At 39.8% G+C, this 12,966-nt stretch overlaps 1 long non-coding RNA gene across 2 annotated transcripts in view; it reads left to right on the top strand.

Annotated features, from left to right (window-relative positions):
* The window catches only part of LOC113908623, a 72,264-nt gene that overhangs the window by 3,349 nt on the left and 55,949 nt on the right, over positions 1-12,966 (top strand). For both annotated transcript variants that reach the window (XR_003515552.1, XR_003515553.1), the window contains exon 2: positions 1,884-1,970. This is a non-coding gene — a long non-coding RNA (uncharacterized LOC113908623). The remainder of the gene's footprint in view (positions 1-1,883; positions 1,971-12,966) is intronic.

Below are 12,966 nucleotides of genomic sequence, written 5' to 3'. Positions count from 1 at the left end.
TATTTAATCACACAGTATCATTTAATATTATATGGTTTTTTTCCTCAGGGATGTATTGTATCTTCCCTTTATAGTTGTTCTTATGCTTCTGCATTTCACATAGCACCTTGTTGGTGCTCAATAAAGACTAACATAACAGTTCATGCTCTTCCAACCTAAAGGAAGAGATACCAACCTGTCCTTCCTCTGAACCTCCCAGACCTATCAAAATCCACTTGTGTTTCAAGGCCCAAATGCCACATCTGCTAGGAAGCCACCCCTTCCTCACCTCTCCAATTAGAATATAATCGTATTTTCGCTATCCCATATTTCCACAAGCTATATTACAGCTGTTTTTTCATTTAATTACTGTGTTTTATTTTTACAAGTCAGTCTTCTCTAGGCCAAAGTCTTTGAGGTCAGAGAAGCAGATCTAAGTTATCCCTGCATCGCACCCTCCCCAGCCCAGCCAAAGTCTTGCATTCACTGGTTGCTCAATAAATGCATGTTTGAGTTCAAAGGAAATTGAAAGGTTGGGATTTTTTCTGTAGGCTTTTACAGAATGCTAAAAGGAGCTAAGTTACTCAGCTGCAGAGACAACTTCCAGCACAAATTTCAATCTCAAGAAACTCCTCAGCTCTTACGTGTCTATGATGCTATTATTTAAGCCCAGGTGAAAGGAATGGCACTGGTCTCATCTGCTCTTTTCTCTGTATACCTCTGCAAGTAATTCCAGACAATAAATTCCTAATTGTGAAATTGCTGTCAAATAGAATGCACCAATTTCCAGACCCATCAATAGTATAATGACTTAAGGGGCTCCTGGGTGGCTTAGTCGGTTAAGTGTCTGATTCTTGATTTCAGCTCAGGTCATGATCTCAGGGTTGTGAGATTGAGCCCCACATTGGGCTCTGTACTGGATGTGGAGTCTGCTTAAGATTCTCTCTCCCTCTGCCCCTGCAGCCTGCCTGCTTGTGCATGCTTTCTCTCTCTCAATAAACAAACAAACAAATTGTATAATGACTTACTAATACTGGGTGTCATCGTCTTTGAGGACCAACTATGTTAAATATGGTATCTTGTTCTTTTATTTGCTTTCCTTTGTTTTTCAGTAAGACAGAGTTCTGCTAACTCTCCCTCTCTGCCCCCACCTAGAACTTCCTCCATACTCCTAGTGCGTATCTAAAGCCTGCATTTACCTGCTCTATATTCTTTCTCCTGTTAACTCAATGGATTTGAATTAATAGGCTAAGGTTAGCTAGAGTTATGTTTGTCTCCCTGAAGAATGAAGCATATTGGGGAAGTCCTTCCCCCATCCCCACTATTCTGGAACCAATGCACAGGGTAGCTCTGACCATAGCCCTTGCTTTACTTAATGCGAAAGCAATTTTCAGATCTCAGATCTCAAATTTCAAAATTTCACTTCCTAACATCACTTAGCACAGTGCCTGGCAAAATAGGTAAATTCAATATTTACTAAATGAATGAATCCACCCACTTCCCTACCCATCTATCCACTCCACTGTTCTAAAACTCAGCACTTACTAGCATAAGAGCACCAGCGGCTTTGTCCAGGAAGGACTTCAGCCACCTGGGGGCAGCAGAGCCTCGCCAATGGCTGGGCTAGAACTTGGCAATTACTTCTGAGCCTCTCTCCAGCTGGGAATCTGGGAACTGGGTTCTGATTTTGTTGTGCTGGAGCATTGTTTTGCTATCGTGTGTTTTGTTTTATTCTCATGCCTTCAACTCTAAACACCAAATAACATTTAATAATACTAAAAATGATTCTGTAATACTAGCCTTTATTCTCCAAGGGAGATTTTCTCAGGCTGTTTTAGAGGAATGTTGCATATCCAGTCTTCCTCTAACTTGTTAAAGCTACTCCATATGCATTTGCATTACAGACAGACCTGGGCTGAAATCAGTTTGTAAAATGAGACCTGGAAGCACACAGAAGAAGTAGGCTGACCCTTGGGATTGCACCACTTGAGGTAGGCAAATGCATTTTTTATTCACAATATCGGACTCTGAATTGGCTCCATGGAATGTTTTTGTTTTGTTTTAATAAATGGATGGCAATGAAATTTTGGAATGGGGATGAGAAGAGCTTGGAAGGAGTTGCAAGCACGTGAGCCTAAGATTGTTTTTAGTTCTTTCCAGGGAAACCCTCCCTCTTTCCTTTTGTCTCTACAAAATCAGCATGCAAAATCCCGTGAAAGTCTAAGAGTATAGCTGGTGACTTACAGAGATGTCAGAACAATGATTTATTGCCCTATGGATCCATCGACCTGGAAGGTCCCTGGAATTCTAAAGGAGTTCTTAATACAAATTTAATTTTAATTCACTTAACTTTTGAAAAATGGTATATGTCCCCATTAAACAGGAAGATTCTTAAGGACAGGGACTGTGTCTTTTTGTGTTTGTGTCCCAGGGACTTTTCACAGTGTCTGGCAGAATGTGCTCTGTACGTATATGTTGAATAACTTGAAATTTCCTAGCTAATGCCACCAAATAAAATAGAAGGTGACTTTGGGTAAGAAAGACCTTAATCTCTCCGGATGTCATTTTCCTTTTTTTTTTTTTTCAAATAATAACCCTTTGTATTTGTTTACTGGCTTCAGTCTAAAGCTTACAGACTCTATATTTCCTTTTCTATTCAAAGGCATACCAGAAGGGTAGACTAAATATGTATTAGCATCCCAGTTCCATTGAGGAGAAAATTGAGACTCAGGCTAAAAGATTTGGCCAGATCACCTAGCCACATACTCATTCACTAAGACTACAAAACACAGGTCTTTTGCTTCTAAGTACAGACTGCTTTTCACTGTATTTCTCCAAACTGTAAAAGATAATCACACTAGTTAGTCTCTTCAAACCATTTTTCTGGCTCCAGCAGTGGTTCCCAGTCCTCACAGCACATTAGAATTAGTATAGAGCTTTTAAAAAATAACCAGTAATCAAGACCTTGTGTATTGGCAGCAGAGGGATAGCCATGTAGATCAATGGAACAGAATAGAAAATCCAGAAAAAGACCAGACATACATACCCAACCGATTTTTTACAAAATGCGAAAGCAATTCAGTGGAAAAAGGGTAACCTTTTTAAGAGATGGAGCTGGGGCAATTGGACATCCATAGTTTAAAAAAATGTAACTCAACCTAAACGTCACACCTTTCACAAAAATTAAATCAAAATGGATCACTGTAAAACTTTAGGGGAAAAAATAGAAAAAAAAAACACTTTAGGACCTAGAACTGGGCAAAAAATTCTTACCCTTGACACCAAAAGCATGACTATATAAGAAAAAAATTGATAAATTGGACTTCCTCAAAATTAGTAACACTTTTTCCAAAAAAGACCCTGTTAAAAGGGTGAAAACACAAGCTACAGGCTTAGAGAAAATATCTGTGAACTACAAATCTGACAAAGGACTGTTATCCAGAATACATAAAGAGTTCTCAAAACTCAGCAGAAAAAAAATTCAATTAGAAATGGGCGAGACACAGTTCCCTGAAGAGAATCTACAGGTGGCAAATACTGCACATGAAAAGATGTTTAATATCATTAGCCACTAGGGAATTGCAAATTAAACTCACCATGAGATACCACCACACACATATTAGAATGACTAAAATAAAAATAGTGACAACACCAAATGCTGCCAAGAATGAAGGGAAAGGGGCACCTGGCTGGCTCAGTTGGAAGAGCCTGTGACTCGATTTAGGGGTTGTGAGTTTGAGCCCCTTGTTGGATAAAAGATTACTTAAATAAACTTTTTATTTAAATAAACTTTTTAAAAAAGAATGCGGGGAAACAGGATTACTCATAAATTGCTGGTGGGATATAAAATGTTCTAACCATTGTGAATGACAGTTTGGCATTTTCTTATAAAACCCAGTGAAACAACTATATGACTCAGTAGTTGCAATCTTGAGCACTTACCCAGGAGAATTAAAAACTTGTGTTTATACAAAAACTTAGACATGAATCTTCATAGCAGCTTTATTCATAATAACCAAAAAAGTTGGAAACAATTTAGTCATCATTCAGTGGGTAAATGGTTAAACAAGCTGGTAGGATTTTTTATTGCCTAATGTATGGTCTCTCTTGGAGAATGTTCCCTGTGCACTTCAGTAGAATGTGTATTCTGCTATTATTGGGTGGAATGTCCTATATATGTCTGTTAGGTCTAGTTGGTTTACAATGTTGTTCTATTTCCTTATTGGTCTTCTGTTTAGATGTTCTATTCATTATTTTTTTTTCTTTAGAGATAAATTTTATTTGTAGGTAAAAAACTGAAACCCAGTGTAGATAGACAATTTGAGCTGAGGTACAACCCCTCCACACTCAGTGACAGAACAAGACCTAAGCAAAAGCCTGGCCCCTAGATCATGGATGTTGATAATGTATCAAATTCCTCTTTCCATTACTCCCTTACTTTTTTTTTCCCCTTTAAATTTTTTTATTGTTATGGTCATCACCATACATTACATCATTAGTTTTTGATGTAGTGTTCCATGATTCATTGTTTGTGCATAACACCCAGTGCTCCACACAGAACGTGCCCTCTTTAATACCCATCACCAGGCTAACCCATCCCTTGACCCCCCTCCCCTCTAGAACCCTCAGTTTGTTTTTCAGAATCCATTGTCTCTCATGGTTCATCTCCCCCTCCGATTTCCCCCCCTTCATTCTTCCCCTCCTGCTATCTTCTTCTTTTTTTTTTTCTTAACATATACTGCATTATTTGTTTCAGAGGTACAGATCTGTGATTCAACACTCCTACACAATTCACAGCACTCACCATAGCACATACCCTCCCCAATGTCTATCACCCAGCCACCCCATCCCTCCCACCCCACCCCCGCTCCAGCAACCCTCAGTTTGTTTCCTGAGATTAAGAATTCCTCATATTGGTGAGGTCATATGATATATGTCTTTCTCTGATTGACTTATTTCACTCAGCATAACACCCTCCAGTTCCGTCCACACGTCATTGCAAATGGCAAGATCTCATTCCTTTTGATGGCTGCATAATATTCCCTTGTATACATATATATATATATACCACAACTTCTTTATCCATTCATCAGTCGATGGACATCTTGGCTCTTTCCACAGTTTAGCTATTGTGGACATTGCTGCTATAAACATCTGGGTGCACGTACCCCTTTGGATCCCTACATTTGTATCTTTGCGGTAAATACCCAGTAGTGCAATTCCTGGGTTGTATGGTAGCTCTATTTTCAACGTTTTGAGGAAACTCCATACTGTTTTCCAGAGTGGCTGCAACAGCTTGCATTCCCACCAACAGTGTAGGAGGGTTCCCCTTTCTCCGCATCCCCACCAACATCTGTCGTTTCCTGACTTGTTAATTTTAGCCATTCTGACTGGTTTGAGGTGGTATCTCATTGAGGTTTTGATTTGGATTTCCCTGATGCCGAGCGATGTTGAGCACTTTTTCATGTGTCTGTTGGCCATTTGGATGTCTTCTTTGGAAAAAATGTCTGTTCATGTCTTCTGCCCATTTCTTGATTGGATTATTTGTTCTTTGGGTTGATAAGTTCTTTATAGATTTTGGATACTAGCCTTTTATCTGATATGTCATTTGCAAATATTTTCTCCCATTCTGTCGGTTGTCTTTTGGTTTTGTGGACTGTTTCTTTTGCTGTGCAAAAGCTTTTTATCTTGATGAAGTCCCAATAGTTCATTTTTGCCCTGGCTTCCCTTGCCTTTGGCGATGTTTCTAGGAAGAGGTTGCTGCGGCTGAGGTCGAAGAGGTTGCTGCCTGTGTTCTCCTTCAGGATTTTGATGAACTCCTGTCTCACATTTAGGTCTTTCACCCATTTTGAGTCTATTTTTGTGTGTGGTGTAAGGAAATGGTCCAGTTTCATTCTTCTGCATGTGGCTGTCCAATTTTCCCAACACCATTTGTTGAAGAGACTGTCTTTTTTCCATTGCACATTCTTTCCTGCTTTGTCAAAGATGAGTTGACCATAGAGTTGAGGGTCCATTTCTGGGCTCTCTCTTCTGTTCCATTGATCTATGTGTCTGTTTTTGTGCCAGTACCATACTGTCTTGATGAAAACAGCTTTGTAATAGAGCTGGAAGTCCAGAATTGTGATGCCGCCAGCTTTGCTTTTCTTTTTCAACATTCCTCTGGCTATTCGGGGTCTCTTCTGGTTCCATACAAATTTTAGGATTATTTGTTCCATTTCTTTGAGAAAAGTGGATGGTATTTTGATGGGGATTGCATTGAATGTGTAGATTGCTCTAGGTAGCATTGACATCTTCACAATGTTTGTTCTTCCAATCGATGAGCATGGAATGTTTTTCTATTTCTTTGTGTCTTCCTCAATTTCTTTCACGAGTATTTTATAGTTTTCTGAGTACAGATCCTTTCCCTCTTTGGTTAGATTTATTCCTAGGTATCTTATGGTTTTGGGTGCAATTGTAAATGGGATCGACTCCTTCATTTCTCTCTCTTCTGTCTTGTTGGTGTAGAGGAATGCCACTGATTTCTGTGCATTGATTTTATATCCTGCCACTTTACTGAATTCCTGTATGAGTTCTAGCAGTTTTGGGGTGGAGTCTTTTGGGTTTTCCACATAAAGCGTCGTATCTGCAAACAGTGAGAGTTTGACTTCCTCTTTGCCGATTTGGATGCCTTTGATTTCTTTTTGTTGTCTGATTGCTGTGGCTAGGACTTCTAATACTATGTTGAATAGCAGTGGTGAGAGTGGACATCCCTGCCGCGTTCCTGACCTTAGGGGGAAAGCTCTCAGTTTTTCCCCATTGAGAATGATATTCGCTGTAGGTTTTTCATAGATGGCTTTTATGATATTGAGGTATGTACCCTCTATCCCTATACTCTGAAGAGTTTTGATCAAGAAAGGATGCTGTACTTTGTCAAATGCTTTTTCTGCATCTATTGAGAGGATCATATGATTCTTGTTCTTTCTTTTGTTAATGTATTGTATCACGTTGATTGATTTGCGGATGTTGAACCAACCTTGCAGCCCAGGGATAAATCCCACTTGGTCGTGGTGAATAATCCTTTTAATGTACTGTTGGATCCTATTGGCTAGTATTTTGGTGAGAATTTTTGCATCCATGTTCATCAAGGATATTGGTCTGTAATTCTCCTTTGTGTTGGGGTCTTTGGTTTGGGGATCAAGGTAATGGTGACCTCATAAAACGAGTTTGGAAGTTTTCCTTCCATTTCTATTTTTAGGAACAGTTTCAGAAGAATAGGTATTAATTCTTCTTTAAATATTTGGTAGAATTCCCGTGGGAAGCTATCTGGCCCTGGGCTTTTGTTTGTTGGGAGATTTTTGATGACTGCTTCAATTTCCTTAGTGGTTATAGGTCTGTTCAGGTTTTCTATTTCTTCCTGGTTCAATTTTGGTAGTTGATACATCTCTAGGAATGCATCCATTTCCTCCAGGTTATCTAATTTGCTGGCATAGAGTTGCTCATAATATGTTCTTAGAATTGTTTGTATTTCTTTGGTGTTGGTTGTGATCTCTCCTCTTTCATTCATGATTTTGTTGATTTGGGTCATTTCTCTTTTCTTTTTGATGAGTCTGGCCAGGGTTTTATCAATCTTGTTAATTCTTTCAAAGAACCAGCTCCTAGTTTCGCTGATCTGTTCTACTGTTCTTTGGTTTCTATTTCATTGATTTCCGCTTTGATTTTTATGATTTCTCTTCTCCTGCTGGGTTTAGGCTTTATTTGCTGTTTTTCTCTAGCTCCTTTAGGTTAGGGTTAGTTCGTGTATTTGAGACCTTTCTTGTTTCTTGAGAAAGGCTTGTATTGCTATATACTTTCCTCTCAGGACTGACTTTGCTGCATCCCAAAGATTTTGAACAGTTGTGTTTTCATTTTCATTGGTTTCCATGAATTTTTTTAATTCTTCTTTAATTTCCTGGTTGACCCATGCATTCTTTAGTAGGATGCTCTTTAGCCTCCATGTATTTGAGTTCTTTCTGACTTTCCTCTTGTGATTGAGTTCTAGTTTCAAAGCATTGTGGTCTGAAAAGATGCAGGGAATAATTCCAATCTTTTGGTACCGGTTGAGACCTGATTTGTGACCTAGGATGTGATCAATTCTGGAGAATGTTCCATGGGCACTAGAGAAGAATGTGTATTCCGTTGCTTTGGGATAGAATGTTCTGAATATGTCTGTGAAGTCCATTTGGGCCAGGGTGTCATTTAAAGTCTTTATTTCCTTGTTGATCTTTTGCTTAGATGATCTGTCCATTTCAGTCAGGGGGGTGTTAAAGTCCCCCACTATTATTGTATTGTTGTTAATGTGTTTCTTTGCTTTTGTTATTAATTGCCTTATATAATTGGCTGCTCCCATGTTTGGGGCATAGATATTTACAATTGTTAGATCTTCTTGTTGGATAGACCTTTTAAGTAGGATATAGTGTCCTTCCTCATCTCTTATTACAGTCTTTGGTTTAAAATCTAATTTGTCTGATAGAAGGATTGCCACCCCAGCTTTCTTTTGGTGTCCATTAGCATGGTAAATGGTTTTCCACCCCCTCACTTTCAATCTGGGGGTGTCTTTGGGTCTAAAATGAGTCTCTTGCAGACAGCATATTGATGGGTCTTGTTTTTTAATCCAATCTGATAGCCTATGTCTTTTGATTCGGCCATTGAGCCCATTAACATTCAGGGTAACTATTGAAAGATATGAATTTAGTGCCATTGTATTGCCTGTAAGGTGACTGTTACTGTATATTGTCTGTGTTCCTTTCTGGTCTATGCTGCTTTTAGGCTCTCTCTTTGCTTAGAGGACCCCTTTCAATATTTCTTGTAGGCCTGGTTTCATGTTTCAAATTCCTTTAGTTTTTGTTTGTCCTGGAAGCTTTTTGTCTCTCCTATTTTCAGTGACAGCCTAGCGGGATATAGTATTCTTGGCTGCATATTTTTCTCGTTTAGTGCTCTGAAGATATCATGCCAGTCCTTTCTGGCCTGCCAGGTCTCTGTGGATAGGTCTGTTGCCAGTCTAATGTTTCTACCATTATAGGGTACATATCTCTTCTCCTGAGCTGCTTTCAGGATTTTCTCTTGTCTCTGAGACTTATAAGTTTCCCTATTAGATGTCAGGGTGTTGACCTATTTTTATTGATTTTGAGAGGGGTTCTCTGTGCCTCCTGGATTTTGATGCCTGTTTCCTTCCCCACATTAAGGAAGGTCTCTGCTATAATTTGCACCAATATACCCTCTGCCCCTCTCTCTCTTTCTTCTTCTTCTGGGATCCCAATTATTCTAATGTTGTTTCGTCTTATCGTATCGCTTATCTCTCGAATTCTGCCCTCGTGATCCTGTAGTTGTTTATCTCTCTTTTTCTCAGCTTCTTTATTTTCCATCATTTGGTCTTCTATATAGCTGATTCTCTCTTCTGCCTCATTTATCCTAGCAGTTAGCACCCCCATTTTTTATTGCACCTCATTAATAGCCTTTTTGATTTCGACTTGGTTAGATTTTAGTTCTTTTATTTCTCCAGAAAGGGTTTCTCTAATAACTTCCATGCTTTTTCAAGCCCAGTAGTATCTTTAAAATCATGATTCTGAACTCTAGGTCCGACATCGTACTAATGTCAGTATTGAGTAGGTCCCTGGCAGTTGGTACTACCTCTTGTTCTTTTTGTTTAGGTGATATTTTCCATGTTGTCATTTTGTCCAGAGGAGAACAGATGAATGAGAGAACAAAATGCTAACAGGGTAACAAGGTCGCCAGGATATATACTCTAAACAAAGCAGAAAAGACCTGAAACCAGGGGAAAAGAAAGGGAAAGAACGAAAAAAGAAAGAAAAAAAGAAAAAGAAAAAGATAAAAACAAACAAAAGCAGAACAAAACAAAAAAAACAATATGATCAAATATGATCAGGCTGGTGCATAGATCAGTGCCACACACTAGATTCTGGGTGTATTTTGGTCTGTTAGAAGAAAGTGCCTCCCAAAATTTTAAAGAAAGAAAAACTTATATATGTACAAAAATAAGGGTTGATATGATGAAGGGATGGAATATGACTGTAAAAATGAAAACTATAAAAAATTTATAAAAGGAATTGATAAGATAAGTTGTTTGAAAAAAGAAAGAAGAGGATTAAAAAAAAAGAGACAAATAAATTAAAAGGGGAGAGAATGTGATCAGGCAGGAGACTAGAACAAAGCCATACACTAGATATTTAGGGTATATTTTGATCTGTTAGAAGAAACTGTATCTCAAAATTTTAAAGAGAGAACAACTTATATATATATATATATATATATGCCAAAAAATAAAGGTAACTACTATGAAGGGATAGAATATGACTCTAAAAATGAAAAATAAAAATGTTTTTTAAAAAAGGGATTGATAATATGTTGGTTGAAAAAGGGAAAAAGAAAATTCAAAAAAAAAAGACAGTTAAAAAAAATTAACTTTGAAAGACTAATGAATCATGGTAAAAAAGCCATGAATTCTATGTGCAGTATTCCCCTAGCGCTGGAGTTCTGCCGTTCTCATTGATCGGTAAACTTGGTCTTGGCTGGCTGTTCTTGCTGATCTTCTGGGGGAGGGGCCTGTTGCCGTGGTTCCCCAATGTCTTTGCCGGAGGCGGAATTGCCCCGCCCTTGCCGGGTCGGGCTAAGTAATCTGCTCGGGTTTGCTCTCGGGAGCTTTTGTTCCCTGCAAGCTTTGCGTACAGTTTTGGAGGACGAGAGTGAAAATGGTGGCCTCCCAATCTCCACCCTGGAGGAGCTGAGAACTTGGGGCCCCACTCCTCAGTGAGCCCCCAGAGAAAAGCACTCAGTCACTCCCATGTCTCCGGTCTCCGGCTGCACTCCGTGCTCACCCGGCCTGTGACCGAGCGTTTCTATCTCTGGCACCCGACCCCGTGTGGAGTCTCCAAACCCAGCAGATCTCTGTGGTGCACTCCCGCGCCACTCCTCCCGGGGGAGGAAGGGGAGTCTCCCCGGATCTGTCGCTTGTTGGGTCGCTGCTGGAAGAGCAGTGGCCCGACTGTGTTGCTGATCACAGTTTATAACAACCCCGAGCTGAGAGCCTGCGCCTCGGCTCCATCTCTGCAGCCGGCTTCCCCGCTCAGATACCTGGGAGCTCTGCCGCACTCAGGCACCCCCAGTCTTTCTGTGACCCCGAGGGTCCTGAGACCACACTGTCCCACGAGGGTTCCACTCCCCGCTTAGCCACTGGAGCGATGTCCCTTGGAGCCAACTTTTGTTTTGTTTTGCTTTTTAAGATTTTATTTATTCACTTGCGAGAGAGAGAGAGAGAGAGAGAGAACAAGCAGGGGAAGAGGCAGAGGGAGAGGGAGAAGCAGACTCCCTCCTGAGCAAGGAGCCCGATGCGGGACTCGATCCCAGGACGCTGGGATCATGACCTGAGCCGAAGGCAAACGCCCAACCATCTGAGCCACCCAGGCACCCCGGAGCCGACTTCTAAAAGTTCCGATTTTGTGCTCCGCTGCTCTATCACTTGCCAGAAGTGGCCGACGAAGGCCCCCTCCCCCACCGTCTATCCTCCTGAATATCGCCTCGGATTCACTTCTCCGCATGTCCTACCTTCCAGAAAGTGGTCGCGTTTCTGTTCAGAGAGTTGTTGCTCTTCTTTTCTTCGATCTCCTGTTGAGTTCGTAGGTGTTCAGAATGGTCTGATCCCTATCCAGCTGAATTCCTGAAACCAGATGAACTCCAGGTCTCCTACTCCTCTGCCATCTTGCTCCACCCCCCCTCGATGTTCTATTCATTATTGAAAGTGTGATATTGCAGTCTCCAACTACCATTGTTGAACTATTTTCCACTTCTATCACTGTTTGCTTCACATATTTGGGGGCTCTGTTGCTTGGTGTGTATAATTATTATAACTTCTTGATGAATTGACCCCTCTACCAATATATTACATCCTTGTTTGTCTCATAATGGTTTTTGAATTAAGGTCTATTTTTTTCTATTTTAGTATTGTCACAAAGTTCTTTTTGGCCTACCATTTGCATGGGCATATCTTTTTACAAACTTTCACTTTCAACCTATGCATGTCCTTATATCTAAAGTGACTCTCTTGGAGGTAAAGAGTTTCCCAGACAAACAAAAACTAAAGGAGTTTGTGACCACTAAACCAGCCTTGAAGAAAAATTAAAGGGGATTCTTTGAGTGGAAGAAAAGACCAAAAGTGAGAAAGACTAGAAAGGAACAGAGAAAATCTTCAGAAACAATGACAAAAGAAGTAATAAAATGCCACTAAATACATACCTATCAACAATTACTCTGAAGGTAAATGGACTAAACACTCCAATTAAAAGACATAGGGTGTCAGAATGGATAAAAAATAAGACCCCTCTATGTGCTGCCTACAAGAGACAAATTTTAGACCTAAAGATACCTGCAGATTCAAAGTGAGGGGATGGAAAAACATTTATCATGCAAATGGACAGCAAAAGAAAGCCAGAGTAGCAATACTTCTATCAGACAAAGTAGATTTTAAAACAAATACTGTAACAAGAGATGAAGAAGGGCGTTATATCATAATAAAGGGAACTGTCCAACAAGAAAATCTAACAATTGTAAATATTTATTCCCCTAACTTGGGAGCACCCACTTGTATAAAACAATAAGAAATATAAAGGAACTCTTTGATAATAATACAATAATAGTAGGGGAATTTAACACTCCACTTACATCAATAGATAGATCATCTAAGCAAAAAATCAACAAGGAAACAATGGCTTTGAATGACACACTGGACCAGATGGACTTAACAGATATGTCAGAACATTTCATCCTAAAGCAGCAGAATACATACTCTTTTCAAGTGCATTGAGGACTTGAAATGGGACATTCTCCAGAATAGATAACATACTGGGTCACAAATCAGGCTTCAATGAGTACAAAAAGATTGAGATTATACCATGTATATTTTCTGACCACAACACTATGAAGCTTGAAGTCAACCACGAGAAAAAATATGGAAAGACC

This window comes from Zalophus californianus, chromosome 6 (assembly GCF_009762305.2).
Source record: "Zalophus californianus isolate mZalCal1 chromosome 6, mZalCal1.pri.v2, whole genome shotgun sequence".
Lineage (NCBI taxonomy): Eukaryota > Metazoa > Chordata > Mammalia > Carnivora > Otariidae > Zalophus > Zalophus californianus.
Note: the sequence above shows the minus strand (reverse complement) of the source record. Positions and strands in the feature narration are given on the sequence as shown.